The sequence below is a fragment of the Vombatus ursinus genome, unplaced genomic scaffold (genome assembly GCF_900497805.2).
Source record: "Vombatus ursinus unplaced genomic scaffold, bare-nosed wombat genome assembly UNPS02014838.1, whole genome shotgun sequence".
NCBI classification, from domain to species: domain Eukaryota; kingdom Metazoa; phylum Chordata; class Mammalia; order Diprotodontia; family Vombatidae; genus Vombatus; species Vombatus ursinus.
The window spans coordinates 100,327-115,970 of record NW_020954616.1 but is presented as its reverse complement, the minus strand read 5'-3'; the positions used below and the strand labels follow the sequence as shown (position 1 = coordinate 115,970).

The window sequence follows — 15,644 nt, the reverse complement described above, 5'->3', positions numbered from 1 at the left end:
TATTTCTTAACCAGCACCAAATAGTTTTGATATTTGCTTCTTCATAATACAATTTTAGATCTGGTACAACTAGGCTACCTTCCCTTGCCTTTCTTTTGATCAATTCCCTTGATATTTTTGACATTTTGTTCTTCCAGATGAATTTTGTTATTATTTTTTCTAGCTCTATACAATGACTCTTTGGTACTTTGATTGGGATGGCACTGAATAAGTAAATTAATTTAGGTAGAACTGTCATTTTTATTATATTATCTTGACCTACCCATGAGTAACTGACATTTTCCCAATTATTTAGATCTAACTTTGTGTGAAAAGTGTTTTGTAATTGTGTTCATATAGTTTCTGGGTTTGTCTTGGCAGGTAGACTCCCAAGTATTTCATATTGTCTACAGTTATTTTAAATGAAATTTCTCTTTCTATTGCTGCTGCTGGGTCCTAATTTAATAATTTGTTTTTAATATAATAGTAAAATAATTTCTTTCAGTAATCTGATATAAGGAAATGCAGAATCACAAATCTAGAAGCTAAAGGCAACTATGAAGTGATCTAATTGAACTCCCCTCACTTTATTCTTAAAGTTTTATTGATGTGCTTTATTTTACATTACATTTACAGACTACTCTCACTTTCTGAAAGTTCTCTTGCAACAAAATAAAGTAATTGAGCGAAACTAATCATACAGTGACTTCATCTGAAAATGCATGCAACATTTCACATATTGTGGCACTCTGCCTCCATGCTTCTCTATTTATAAATAATAATAATAACAGAGATCTATTTTCTCTCCTTCATATTGCCTTGCCCCATTGAAAAAAGAAAAAGAAAAGAAAAACAAATTCCTCATAACAAGTATGCAGTCAAATGATTTGCCTGTAGTCTCACACTACCACCCACATGAACCTGGGAATCCTGATTTCAGTTAGTGTTTTCTATCCGAAACACTGACTCCTAGTTCTGAATCACCTTGTGGAGAGTCATTGATAGAAGAATTTGGTTTGTTTGTTTGTTTGTTTGTTTTTAATCTCTAGAGGAACAAGGATTCTCTGAAGGTTTCTGAAGTGACATAATCAGACCCATGCCTTAAGATTATTCTAGTTGATAGAGGATGAATTGGAGAGAGCAAAGTGTAGAGGCAAGAAGACAAATTAGGAAGTTATTACCATAGTCCAAGCAAGAGATAACAAAAACCATGACAATGAGAGAGAGAAGGCAGTGGGGGCAAGGGGTGGGGTTGAGAGATATTATGGGTAAAGTATCAACAAGACTTCACAAGTGATTGGAGATGAGGGGAGTAGGAGGAGGTGGGAAGAGTCAAGGTTGACTATAAAATTGATAATCTGGGTAACTGAGAAGATGATAGTATTCAAGAAAAAAAGAGAAGTTTGGACTGGGGACAGGTTTAGGGTGGGGAATAATGAATTCTGTTTTAGACATGTTGAATTTGAATGCTAATTTGACATTCAAATGGAGATATCCAGAAGTCATTTGGCAGTGGAGAAAAGTCTGAAGTTTAGGAAAGAGGTTAGGACTAGATATACAGATTTGGGGGTCATGTGCATTGAGATGATCTTTGAAATGTTACAAACAGATAAGATCACCTAGAAAGAACAAAAAAGAGAAGAGGACCCAGGACAGAACTATGTGGTGACCCCACACTTAAGGAGTAGAAGGTGTACCAACAAAGCAGACTGAGAAAGGGTCAGTCAGACAGGTAGGAAAAGAATTAGGAAAGGTCAGCAACAAAGAAACCAGTGTAGGAGATAATTCAAGGGGAAGAAGTGATCAACAGTGTCCAGTGCTAGAGAGGGGTGAAGGAAGATGAGGACTGACAAAAGGCCACCAGATTTAGCAATTAGGAGATCTTTGGAAATCTTAGAGAGCATAGTTTCATTATAGTATTGGAATTAGAGGCCAAATTGCAGAAGAATGAAAAAAAAAAGTAAATGGTTTATGAAGAAATAGAGGCAGAAAGTGTAGACAGTTCTTTCTGAGAAAAAGGTAGAAAGATATAGAATAATAATTAGAAGAAATGTCAGGTTCAAATGAAGGGTTCTTAGTTTTTTTTTTAGGAAAGGGGAGGCAAGTTATATTTTTGTTGTTTTCTGTATGTCAACAGGCAATATTAATAGATAAGAATCAACTGAAGATAAGACAGTGGATTGATTGGGCAAACACCTTGAGATGATGGGAGAGATCAGTTGACAGACATAAGCTCTTTCTCATCTAGCTCAAAATCCCACTATATGTGGTATCACTGAGTAAACTGGTATCCTAGGAATCTTCAGGTTTTTCCAACTCAGGCCAAATTTTGTCCCCAGATGGTCCCCTCTTCAAAAAGGAAACCAATAGGTAGGTAGAGGAAGAATGGGGTGAGGTGCTATTCACTTGGCCCTGTAAAGTAGGTGTTCTTAACCTAGGGTCCATGGACTCTCAAGAGGTCTATGAATAAGTTTCAATGGGTTCATGAACTAGGAACATTACATTTTCATTTCAATGTAATTGGTTTCTTTTGCAATCTTATGTGTTTTTTTATACATTTAAAAACATCAGTCTGAGGAGGGATCAATAAGTTTCACCACACTTCACCAAAAAGTTAAGAACCCACAGGATAAAGTAAGCTCCTCTGGTGTAAGACTCAGAAATTGCTGGACAACTTCAAAGCAACAGAAGTCAATGATGTCAGCCTATGACAAGGAATCCTATATCCTGGAGTTATTCAGAGAGAATGGGAACACAGTGGAAAGAATAAGGCTGTCCCCACTTGCCTCCCAGCACTCTAGTTTAGATTGAGATCCTCATCAGAAGTCCTTAAGCTTAACAGGATGTCACTGATATCCATAAATAGAAGAGAGATAGTCCCTAGAGGAGATGGTACTCTAGAAGTCTGAATATCCACATCAAAAGCAGGGGGTGGGGGGAGAACGATATCCTCCAAAACCAAAATCATTTTATTTCCCCCAAAACCAGCTCTTCCTTCTCACTTCCCTGATAGTGTTAACAGAATCATCATCCTCCCAGGCTTAAAATCTGAGGGTCATCTTTGACTCCTCCCTCTCCCTTGTAGCCTGCACCCAATAAGTCATAAGTACTGTTGATTCTACTTCCTTCATATCTCTTTTATGCATTGCTTCTTTTCAGTTCTTGCAGATATCTCACTACCTCCTTTGGACTATTGCAATACTCTCCCAACTAGCTTCCCCACTTCCAGTCTTGCTCTGCTCAGAGTAATCTTCCTAAAGCAAAAATCAGCTCAATTCAGTACCTTATTTAAACACCCTCTATGGACTTTTTGTAAATCACAAAGACTTCATAAATGAGAACTATTTTGCTGATGATGCTGCTGTTAAGAGACAGCTTATTAAGATAGAGAGCTAGCCTCAAAACCAAGAAGATTTGGATTCAAGTCCCATCTCTGATATGTAACTGACTGTGTGACTCTGGGAAAGTCACTTAATCTCTCAATACTCTAGTTAACTCTAATGCTTTTTATATGTTGCAGAGAAGGTGCCCATCTGCATTGGCAGAGAGGGTTTTCTCACCTGAGAATTCCACATAGCAATATAATTACAAATCCAATTCCTATCCTTATTATTATTAATTATGAGCCTTTTTCCTACCAAATAAAGTCCAAATTCCTTAGTTTGGCATTCAATGCCCTCTCCCATCTATCTCGTACTTACCTGTTTAATCAACTGCTCTCCTATCCTCATCTTTGCTCTAAACAAAACAGTTGCCTCATGGTTTCCTAAACATATCCCATACATTTCACCTTATACTCATGCACTTAACAATATCCAGAATGCTTTTCCCTCCTTTTCTACCTTTGGAATCCTCCTCATCCTATAGCTGAAAGCCTGAAAATTACCTTCTCCATGAAACCTTCCCTGAAGCCTTATACTTCCCACCTCCTCCTAGCCACAAGCAACCTCTTCTCTGTGGAGCTTTCTTTTAAAAATTTTATTTGTATTTAACATTCACTTTTTAAAATTTTTAGTTCCAAATTCTCTCCCTCTCTCCAGCTCTTCTTCCACCCAATGAGAAGGCAAGCAATATGATATCACTTGTACAAGTGAAGTCATGTAAAACATATTTCCGTACATTCTGAGATGTAGTAGCCATGTTGCAAAAAAAAGGCAAGAAACATAAAGAAAGTGGAACAAATATGCTTCAATATACACTTAGAGTTCATTGATTCTCTCTCTCTTTGGAAGTAGATGGCATTTTTCAGCATGGGTCTTTTAGAATTGTCTTGACTCATTATTTTGATCAGAGTAGCTAACTAATCACAACTTGTTCAACTATTCCCCAATTGATGGGCATCCCTTCAATTTCCACTTCTTTGCCACCATGATATACATATAGGTCCTTTTATTTGATTTCTATAGACCTTGTAGTGGTATTGTGGGGTCAAAGGATATGTAAGGTTGATAGCCCTTTGGTTATATCTCCAGAATGGTTGGACCAGTTCACAACTCCACCAACAGTGCATTAATGTACTTATTTTTCCACATCGCTTACAGTATTTATCATTTCCCTTTTATATCATGTTAGCCAATCTGATAGGTATAAGGTGGTGCTGGACCATCTCCAGTCATCTTGATCTATATCTTGCCACTGAATTCAGAAGGCTCAGGAGGAGAGAGTGAGGCTGATGACTTTGCACAGTTGTCCCTCACTTAAATCCAGGTCACTTGCAAGGACATCACCTTCCTGATGTTGTGGTTCTCTTCAAGAACAAAGGACAAACAATGAACAAAAATGTTACCTCAGAGTTGTTTTAATTTGCATTTCTCCAATCAATAGTGATTTGAAGTATTTTTCCATGTGTCTATTGATAGCTCTGATTTCTTCTAAAAACTGGGAAATATCCTTTGACCATTTATCAATTGAGGAATGGCTCTTATTTTTATAAATTTGACCCAGTTCCCTATATATTTAAGAAATGAAGCCTGTATCAGAAAAACTTAAGGTAAAAATTTTCCCCCAAGTTTCCTGCTTTTCTTCTAATTTTTGCATTGGTTTTGTTTGTGCAAAATCTTTTTCACTTCATGTAATCAAAATTATCTGTTTTATTTCTCATGATCCTTTCCACCTCTTGTATGGTTATAAACTCTTCCTTTATCCAAAAATCTGGCAGGTATGTTCTTCCTGGGTCCCTTAATTTATTTATCATATCATCCTTCATGTCTAAATAATTTACCCATTTTGATCTTATTTTGGTACATGGTATGAAATGTTGGTCTATGTCTAGTTTCTGCCAAACTGCTCTTCAATTTTCCCAGCAATTTTTGTTACATAGTGAGTTCTTGCCCCCAAAACTTGGATCTTGGAGTTTATCAAACACTAGATTACCATGATCATTTACTACTGTGTATTGTGTACCTAATTTATTTCACTGATCTATCACTCTATTTCCTAGCCAGTACAAGATTGTTTTGATGATTACCACTTTGTATTATAGTTTGAAATCTGGTACTGCTAGGTCACCTTTCACATTTCTTTTTCATTGATTCCCTTGATACACTTGACCTTTTGTTTTTCTCAATGTCTGTGGAACTTTTATGTCACTTTGTACCTCTTATAGGGCATTTCTCATATCCTGTTTTGTATCATAGCTTGTTACATAGCTATATATGATGAAATTATGGATTCCTGAGTGTTGAAATATATGCATGTCTTAACCTCTACTACACTTTAAGTTCCTGGAGAGGCCAAATTTTATCTATCTTTGTATCTCCCTCATCAGTCCAACACAGTGTCTTTAACATTATATGGGCTTCTTCTAGGTCTGTATCCCAAAGAGACCATAAAAAAGGGGAAAAGGACCCACATGTACTAAAATATTTATAACAGCTCTTTCTGTGATGGCAAAGAATTGGAAATTGAAGGGATTTACATCAATTGGGGAATGACTGAACAAACTGTGTTATATGAATGTAATGAAATATTATTGTGCTATAAGAAATGACGAACAAGATAATGTCAGAAAAACCTGGAAAGACTTGTATGGTCTGATGCTGAGTGAAGTGAGCAGAACCAGGAAAACATTATACACAGTAACAGCCACGTTGTAGGTCGACTAATTTTGATAGGCTTAGCCCTTCTCAGCAATGTAAAGATCTCCAAAAGTCTCAGAATGGAAAATGCTATCCACCTCCAGAGAAAGAACTATGGAGTTTGAATGCAGATCGAAGTATATTATTTGCTCTTTTTTTTCCTTCTGTTTTGTTTTGTTTCCTCTTTTCTGTGGTTCCTCCTATCGGTTCTGATTCTTCCTTACAACATGATTAATGTGAAAATATGTTTAATAGGAATATATATGTGGAGCCTATAGCAGATTGCATGCTGTCTTGGGGAGGGAGGTGGAGAAAAACTTAAAACCCAAAAGCATATGGAAGTGATTGTTGAAAACTAAAAATAAATTAATAAAATATGAAAAAACATTATATATGCTCTATCAATGTTTGCTAAATGAAAGAAAGCATGTATTCATGCCTGAATGAAATACCTAAAAGGAAAGATGCTGGCCCTAGCCTAACCAAGGCCAAAACTTTCCTCCAGCTCTCCAGTCTTCAGCTGAGGAAAGAGCTAGCTTGGGCATTTACAGCACAGAGGGAAAGAGGATATAAAATAAATACTTTTCTGAGCTCAGGCAGTTTGTCACAGAAACTGCCGAAGAACAGAATGTATTCACAATGGGGATGCCAGCCAGTGCAATAGATAGAGCAGTGGGCCTGGAGTCAGGGAGATAATGAGTTCAAATCTGGCCTCAGGCACTTATTAGATATGTGATCCTGGCAAAGTCACAACCTCAGTTTCTTCAACTGTAAATTAGGACTAATAAGAACACCTACCTCCCACAGTTATGGACCAACTGAGATAATATTTGTAAAACTCTTAGCATAACGCCTGGCACATTGTTGTTGTTCAATTGCTTCAGTCATGTTTGATTCTTTGTGACCCCATTTGGAGTTTTCTTGCCAGAAATACCGGAGCAGTTTTCTATTTCCTTCTCCAGATTATTTTATGGATGAGGAACTGAGGCAAGCAAGGTTAAATGACTTACCCAGGGTCACACAGCTAGCAAGTGTCTGAGGTCAGATTGAACGCAGGAAGATGTCTTCCTGACTTCAGGCCTGGCACTCTGTCCACTGGGCCACCTAGCTGCCTGACCTTGCATGTAGTAGGTAGGCACTTAAATGCTTGTTTCCTTCCTTACTTCCATGGTCATTAAAGAGTACAAGAAGTTGGAACTTGTCCTTGAAGGGAGTTCCAGGAGAGAAGGTAGCCTGGACAGTGATACAACCTCAGAAGGCAACATGGTACACAAGCCTATTTGTGAAAGTACTGTGAAACATGACCCTATCAGAGATGATGGTGATGTGTATGACTCTGTCTGTGATGAGGAAGAAATATATGACCCTGTCACTCCAGAAGAAATATTCTGTGTCCAAATCAACCAGGTGAGTCATTATCATCTTTCTCCCACTCCCAGGATCTGTCTCTTAGCTTGTATCACTATTCATACTGGCCCACAATAGAGTAGAATGGGCAACGATCAGAGAGGCTTGGGGTTCCTTTTGGGCTCAATCAATCATTCAATCAACAACTTTTATTAAGCCCCTTCTATCTACCAGGCATTGTCTGGGTACTGAAGATACAAAGATAAAAAACAAAATAATCTTTGCCCTCAAGGAGCTTGCATTCTTTTAGGGGAAATATTATGTACACATTTAAATAAATACAAAATATGTGAAAAGTAAATACAAGGTAGCTTCTTGGTAGGGGGAGCTGGCATTGGCAGCTGGGGAGGTCAGGATAAGCTTCCTGGAAGAAGTGATCCTTGAGCTGAACTTGGAAGGAGGCTAACTAGTGATTCAATTAGGAAGTACCTAACAGTCATGGGGAACAGCCTGTACAAATGTTGAGAGATGAGATTGAGTATCTTCCCTTCTCCAAGAAGTCAGAATGTCATTTAGAAGCCTGTGGACAACCATACCTCTGTGGGCATACATTCACAGTTCTAGTGGGAACAATGAGGAAGCTCCCAGGAACTATCTACAAACCTGGTGGACAGATTCATACCTGGTGCATTGACATAAGGAGACAGTGTTGGGTCTCTGTTTTGGTAGCTGCAACTAAGCTAGATGTTGGTATTTTATAGGGAGAGATCCCAAATCCTCAGAAGTGCAAGAGTCCAGATACAATTTACTGCATCATGAAGAAACCCCAAAAGGTGAGAAATTTTATATCTTCAGGTCTTACTAACTGGAGATTTCAGACTTTTTATTTATTTTTATTTTTAGGCAGTTGGGGTTAAGTGACTTGCCCAGGGTCACACAGCTAGTAAGTGTCAAGTGATTGGTCTGAGGCCAAATTTGAACTCAGGTCCTCCTGACTCCAGGGCTGATTCTCTTCACTGCCCCACCTAGCTGCCCCTGATTTCAGACTTTTCAAGGCTTCCCTACAGTGACCAATGTACCCTAGAAGGACAGTCCTACTTGATATCTGGTATTGCTAAAGATAAAAATTGACAGAATTATCTGTTATTCTCACAAAATTTAGGAAAGGAGGCCAAAGACCAGGGTGTACTGGTAAATGTTTGACAGCAAGGCAGAAAAAACATAAATTTAATCTACATTATTAACACCATCTTGAGTCTAGACAATCAGCAAAACAATAAATCAAGCCCTTATTTGTAGTGATTGATGATTTCTGATCTGTAAGTGCTCATAATCAAAACTGAACAATTAGGCTCTCACAAACTCATTAGAGTTGGCTCTAGCACGCCTCCGCTAAGGATTAAACCTCTGTGTCAAAAAGATCTGTGCCTAAATCTAATTCTAGTCCTAATCCTAACCCATTGGGATACTGATTTATCAAACAGATACAGCACATTAGCCAATAAACACTGTTGATATCCAAATTAATTAGCTGACTAATTTGGACACTGATAATAAATCTTAGCTCTAGCATAACTGTGATATAGGTTTAAGAGAGACTTCAGTGAAGGATTACATATAAGAGGAGTTTCATCTTCTATCAAATTTCAATGTCCAGCGCTGCTTTTATACCACCTTCCCTCCAAAGAACAATCCAAGTAAATAATCCTAAATAGAGATGTGAGGAATACCCCTTTAATTATCTCACTAGCTTCAACCTGACCTCAAACCAGCTATTTGTTCACTTTGCTCCTGTTTTCCTAGGGCCTCCCTGGATCCCCCATTTTCTATTTCCCCAAGATTGCCTCCCCCTCTCCCTGACCTCAGTTATATGTTCAGACAGGAGAAGAAAGCTTCTCCAGGTTTTTAATCTTCTCCTGTTTATTGCATTAACCCCCTTCCCTATGGCTATGTCCCTGAGGTACAAGATAGAAGCAAGGTGAGGATAAGATACTATCCCTGCTCAAGAAGAATTTACAATCTTACTATGGAGAAAAGAGTTGGGCACATGAAATTAGAAGACAATTCATGACAGGCTGTCACAAAGTATTAAAGTGTGATGGAGGGTCCAAGTACTATAGGAAACAGAGCAATATGGATTAATCTAGAATGTTAGCACCGAAGGGACTACAAGGAAAGAGAGAGAATTATGGGTTTGTCAGAGCTGGAAGGCACCTTAGAAATCACCTAATTCAACCTTTTCATTTTGGACTTGAAAGTGACAGAGATTTGCCCAATTATACTACAAGCTAATAGTGGAGCCTGGATTTGAATAAACATCTTTTTTTCTTTCCATACTTTGGTGTTCTTTTCACATTATCAAGCAACCAGAAAATGCTCCACAGAAGAGAAAAGACTTGTCTGAGGCTTTGAAACAGGGAAAGCATTTGGATAAAGGAAGAAACTTAGAAAACCAAGAAGCAAAGTAGGAACCAAAACAGGGCAAACAGAACTGGATCCTGATGTTGACCTGTCAGGGGTCAGGATTCCTTTTCAAGGGAAGAGGAGGAACACTGCTTCCCATCTCCTATCCCCTTCCAGTACCAGCTACATGACTGGCCTCTTCCCTTATGCAGCTCTATGTTGCCAACCCCACTCCCCAGGCTCCCATAGCCATCATGTCCTTCTCCAAAGCAGAGTAATTTCTTCTCCCTGCTGCACCCTCAGTCCCAGTATCAGTTGATGGCATCAGCCAAATCTCCCACCTATGAGCTTCTCTACTCAGCCCTAGCCCTTTCCTGGTCACTATTACCCTCTGACCTTTGTTTCCATTTCACCCTCTAAGAGCCTTTCTTTCTTATGATTTGATGGAAAGCTTGCTGAATTGAGAATGCAAAGACCTGACTTCAGATCCAGGCTCTCAATGCATGAGACCTTGAACAAGTCACTTAACCTCTCTGGACTTGCATCTTAGTGATCTTCTACCCCACACTTGTACAAAGATAATGGAGAGGCAGAACCCATCTTAACTTGGACCTTGAATCCAGAACTCTACTTAAGTTACCAGATGGTGACTATTCACTCACTAACACATGCTGGTACTTAACTAGAAACAACAAACCAGTCTGAGTTGCCCTTAGCTCCCAACTTTCTACTGCCTTTAGAAATCAACCCAGGTTCTATCTCATCTCCTTTAGACTAGGGAGCAAAAAAATGAAGTTATCATAATCTTTTTGATTTGTGCTCCATTCCCAAGAGAAGTCTTTTCTCTTCTGTGAAGCATTCCCATTCCCAGATTGTAATCTCTTTCTTCACTTCACAGAACATAAAAAGATTCATCCATTCATATTATAGATTAGAGCACTTTTACTGAATGGAATTAAAGGTAAATGGTACAACATTAAAACTCCCAAATGATGAGCCATGTCACTCCAGAAAGTTCTGAAGTCTCCACTCCCTTCTCTGCCCCTAATTAACTGCAACCCTTCCCCCAATTAAAATCTAAGTACTTAAGTCACTTATGCCAAGAGAACAACCCAGCCCAAAGGCCATTTGCAGTGGGGAGTAATCAAGTATCACTTCAATATCAGTTATAAAAGTAGAAAAGAAGCAATTTCTTCAAGGCAGATGACAATCTCCACACCAGCTATTACAGAAATAGAATTTACTTCCTGGCTAGCCACCAAACACAACTTGAAATCTGATGATCAGAAGAAGTGATCTTCCTAGTTCCTTTAAAATTCAACCCAGGTTCTACCTCATCTTCTTTAATCTAGAGAGCAAAAATTGAAGATTATCATAACTTACTTGGTTTGTACTCCCTTCCCAGATTCTAATCTTTTTGTTAGAATTAGATCCACTTCATAGGACTTAATGAGATTCATCCATTCATATTACGGATTAGAGCATTTTCGTTGAATGAAATTAAAAATAAATGGTACGACATTAAAATTCCCAAGTGATTGAGCCCAGTTATTCCAGGAAAATTCTGAAATCTCTCCCCACAATCAACTGCACCCACTCCTATTAAATCAAAGTACATAGTTCATTTATGGCAAGAGAACAGCCCAGCCCAAAGGCCATTTGCAGTAAAGAATTATCAAGCATCCCCACAATATCAAAGTTATACAACTAGAAAGTGAACTATTTCTTCATTGGTGATCACCACACCAATTCTTACAGAAATAAAATTTACTTCCTGGCTGGTAACCAAACAAAACCTGGAATCTAGTGGTCATGAGAGGTTCTCTCAGATCTTTCTGACTTCACTCTGTGCTGCCCCTGGATCTAGGCAACCACAAACTCATAGTGCAAGCTGATTTTATATGCCCTTTCTCTTGCGTAGTTTTGCATGCCTCTGTGTGTCCAATTCTCGGTTTCCCTTTTATCGTGTATTTACCATAAATCAGATGACTGTCTTTGTTTTTAAAGTCCCACTATAGCATGGTGCATTACTTTTTGAAACTCCATTTATGTTAAACATCTTTGTGTAATGTATAACTTATATCAGATTGCTTGCCATCTTGGAGAAAGGTGATGGGAGGGAAAGGAGGAAGAAAAATTTGGAACTCAAAACCTTGTTTAAAAAATGAATGTTGAAAACTATCTTTACATGTAGTTGGAAAAAATAAAATACTAAAGGGCAGTTAGATGGTGCAGTCGATAGAGCTCTGGCCTGGGAATCAGGAAGACCTGAATTCAAATACAGCCTCAGACACTTGACACTTACTAGCTGTGTGACCCTGGGCAAGTCACTTAACCCTGATTACCTCACCAAAATAAATAAAATAAAATACTATTAAAAAATAAAAATAAAAAAGTAAAGTCTTTGTGTAAAACCTTCCAAATAGGTGGGATCACTGAAAAGTGACATTGAGTCTCCAGAGGCTTCTCTCTATGAAAATTTCACCTCAATAGGACAGTCACTGCCTACCCCATCTTCTGACTGTGGATAACAAAGAGGAAGCAGGGCCTTATTGGCACATGGATGATTTAAGGATGAATATCCCTGCACATGGGAAGATCCTGGGATTTCCCTGCATTACTCTACACATATTCTGAGTTCCCTCACTTTTGTTCCCAGAGCAAACTGCATCTGGACCAAGATACTGGTCTGAAGGGTAGACAGAGAGACTCAGGTTCTTCTTGATTGATCCCTTACAATTTTCTGTAATGACAGGCTGGGATTGGGAATTTTATCTCCACAGTAGGATGGTCCCCAGGCCTGGAATCTCTTCTTACCTCTACCTTCTGGTTTTCTGTCTTTCTTAAGACAATTCTGATTCTACTTTCTGCAATAGGCCTTTCCCAACACTCCATATCCTGTTCTTCTGAAATAAACTATAAATTACTCTCTCTCTCTCTCTCTCTCTCTCTCTATATATATATATATATATAGATAGATAGATAGATATAGATGTAGATATATAGATAGATGTACATATACACATAGATAGATATAGATATAGATTTATCTATGTGTTTATAAGTATGTTTATAGAGAGAGACATATCTTGTTTGTATATACTTATTTGCGTGTTGTCTCTCCCATTAGAATGTGAGCCCCTGTTTTTTTTCTTTGTATCCCTAAACTAGCATAATGCCTGGCACATAGTAAGCCCTTAATAAAGTTTTTCTTGTTAACTGACTGACTGATATCTATCTTTTCCTGCATCCCAGTCAGAGCTGTCCATTGCACACTCATGCCGTGAACCATTGGATCCCAGGAAATACACATCTAGATCAATCACAGATGTTTATGAGAAGTAAAACTAGTTCAGTAAAACATAATTTGTAGCAAAATAAAGAAAGATTCCATTCCTTTTAGTAGGAGAGGAATAAGAATAATTCAATTTTGATCTACTACCATCAATCAGAGCAGTCTGTTCACCTATGACTATGTCCTTTCCCCTGCCTTCCTTTTCCCATGGCCTGGCAAGAGAAACTGTATCTCAGAAACTGCTGACGCTAATTCCTATTAATCTGACATGCTCTGTTTCCCCAGGTCTACTCTGCATAACCACCTCAGTCCCAGGCCAGAATCTCTATTCCCCATTTGCTTCACAGGGAACCTCTTGGCTAGCAAGATGAAGCAAAACTGTAAAATCCAGTTTACTTAAAGAGATACTCAGCACAGACCATTTTCTTGCAGGGATCCATTAAACAGTTGTTACATGTAACTTTCTTGGCCCTTGGTTTGCTTATCTGTAAAATGAGGAATTTGGACTAAGTAATCTCTAAGCTTCCTTTGAGCTCTAAATTCTATTAACCTATCATGAAAAGTCTAAGTAAACTGAAACTCAAGAAAATTGAAAACAGATTCTAAGCTGATGTGTTAAGCAAAAAAAGATGCTGTTGACCCAGCATCACTATGCCATATGTTTTTGTTTTCCCAGAAGTATTGATAACTTGGCATTGAGCCATCTAAACTCCCTATTGCCTGGTTCCCCTTCTGACTGGGTGACATAGTTTGAAGGTAGAATAGTTTTTCATCTATGTATGAACAAATGCAAGACCTTGACTGCATTAGAAAAATGTTTGAGCAAACCCGGAAAGACTTACGTGAACTGATGCAAAGTGAAGTTAGCAGAACCAGGAGAACACTGTACATAGTAATAGCGATACTGTATGATGATTTACGATGAATGACAGCTATTCTCAACAATACAATGATCTAAGACAATTCCAAAGGACTAATGATGAAAAATGCTATCCACCTCCAGAGAAAGAATTTATTGGAATCTGAATGCAGATCAAAGCATACTTTTTTATAACTTTCTTTATTTTTCTTATTTTTTGTTTGGGTTTTTTTTTTTTTTGGTCTGCATTTTCTTTCACAACATGACTAAATGGAAGTGTTTTGCGTGACTGCATATGTGTAACCTATGTCAAATCACTTACCTTCTCAATGAGAAGGGAGCAGAGGACAGAATTTGGAACTCAAAAATTTTTAAGTCAAATATTAAAAAACTTTAAATGTAATTAAGACAAATAAAATGTTTTTTTAAAAAAGAAAAAGAAAAATGCTTTAGCATGAAACTGACCCATCAATCTTATTCATTGCTTTGAAGTACACACTACACACACACACATATACACATAGGCTATTTCCGCAATTTTAAAGACATTTTTGCAAATAGAGAAGAGGACTCATTAATTGAATACGTTTCCCCCTTCCTACTGCATATTGTAGATTTGGAGTCAGAGGAGACTTGGGTTCAAATCCCACTGGATTTGGGGACAAATGAGTTTCAAATTCAATAGCTGCTACTTACTATCTACAAGAACTTGGACAATTTCTCTAATCTCATTGGACTTCGTATATCATTTGCAAAACAAAGGAAGTTACACCAGATAAACTTTAAATTCCTTTTCCAATCTAAATCAGTGACTTTTGATCTATGAACTTAGCAGCTGTGTGACTTTAGATAAGTAAATTAACCTCTCTGGATCCCAGTTTCCTCATCTTTAAGATGGAAATAATAATACTTGTACAATCTACCTTAGATGGTTATTGTAAGGCTCAAATGAGATAATGCAAAATGCTTTATAAACTGAAAAATCTATATAAATAACAGCTATCATAATTTTTATAAGAACAACCTGTATGGGTGTAGTAGAGTTAATTATATTGGGAGCAGGGGAAATAGCAAATTGGTCTCTCCTCCAAACTCCAGTCCAGTGTCTCCAACTATCTATTGGACATTTCAAATTAGTTATCTCATAGGTGTCACAAGCTCAACATATCCTAGAGAGAACATTATCTTTTCCTCAAACCTTCAACTTCCCTATTACTATTTTTTGGAGGCAATCGGGGTTAAGTGACTTGTCCAGGGTCACCCAGCTAATAAATGTCTGAGACTGAATTTGAACTCAGGTCCTCTTGACTCCAGGGCTAGTGCTCTCTCCACTGTGCCACCTAGCTGCCCCTTCCCTATCGCTATTGAAGGCACCACCACCAAATATAAGTCTAACCATGCCACCTCCATATCTAATCAACTTCAATGGCTTCCTATTACCTCCAGGATCAAATATAAAATCCTCTTTGGGGAATTTTTAAGGGTCTTCACATGCTGGTTTCTTCCTTCCTTTCCAGTCTTGTCATACTATACTTCCTTTCATGCATTCAGTGGTCCAGCAATACCGGCCTACTTGCTAACACTTCATCGCCTGCCTCCACGTCCCTGCAGTGACAATCCTGCAGGCCTAGAATATTCACCCTCCTCAATCTTGCCTCTTGACATCCCTTGCTTCTTTCAATGC

The 15,644-nt window shown here is 38.1% G+C and overlaps 1 protein-coding gene across 1 annotated transcript in view; it reads left to right on the top strand.

Annotated features, from left to right (window-relative positions):
* Nucleotides 1–12,749, top strand: part of LOC114026367 (SLAM family member 5-like) — a 109,173-nt gene extending 96,424 nt beyond the window's left edge. The window contains exons 14-16 of the mRNA XM_027840052.1: nucleotides 7,237–7,463; nucleotides 8,165–8,236; nucleotides 12,233–12,749. The gene's annotated coding sequence lies outside the window, so the exon portion shown is untranslated. The remainder of the gene's footprint in view (nucleotides 1–7,236; nucleotides 7,464–8,164; nucleotides 8,237–12,232) is intronic.
* The last annotated feature ends 2,895 nt before the right edge of the window (nucleotides 12,750–15,644 follow it).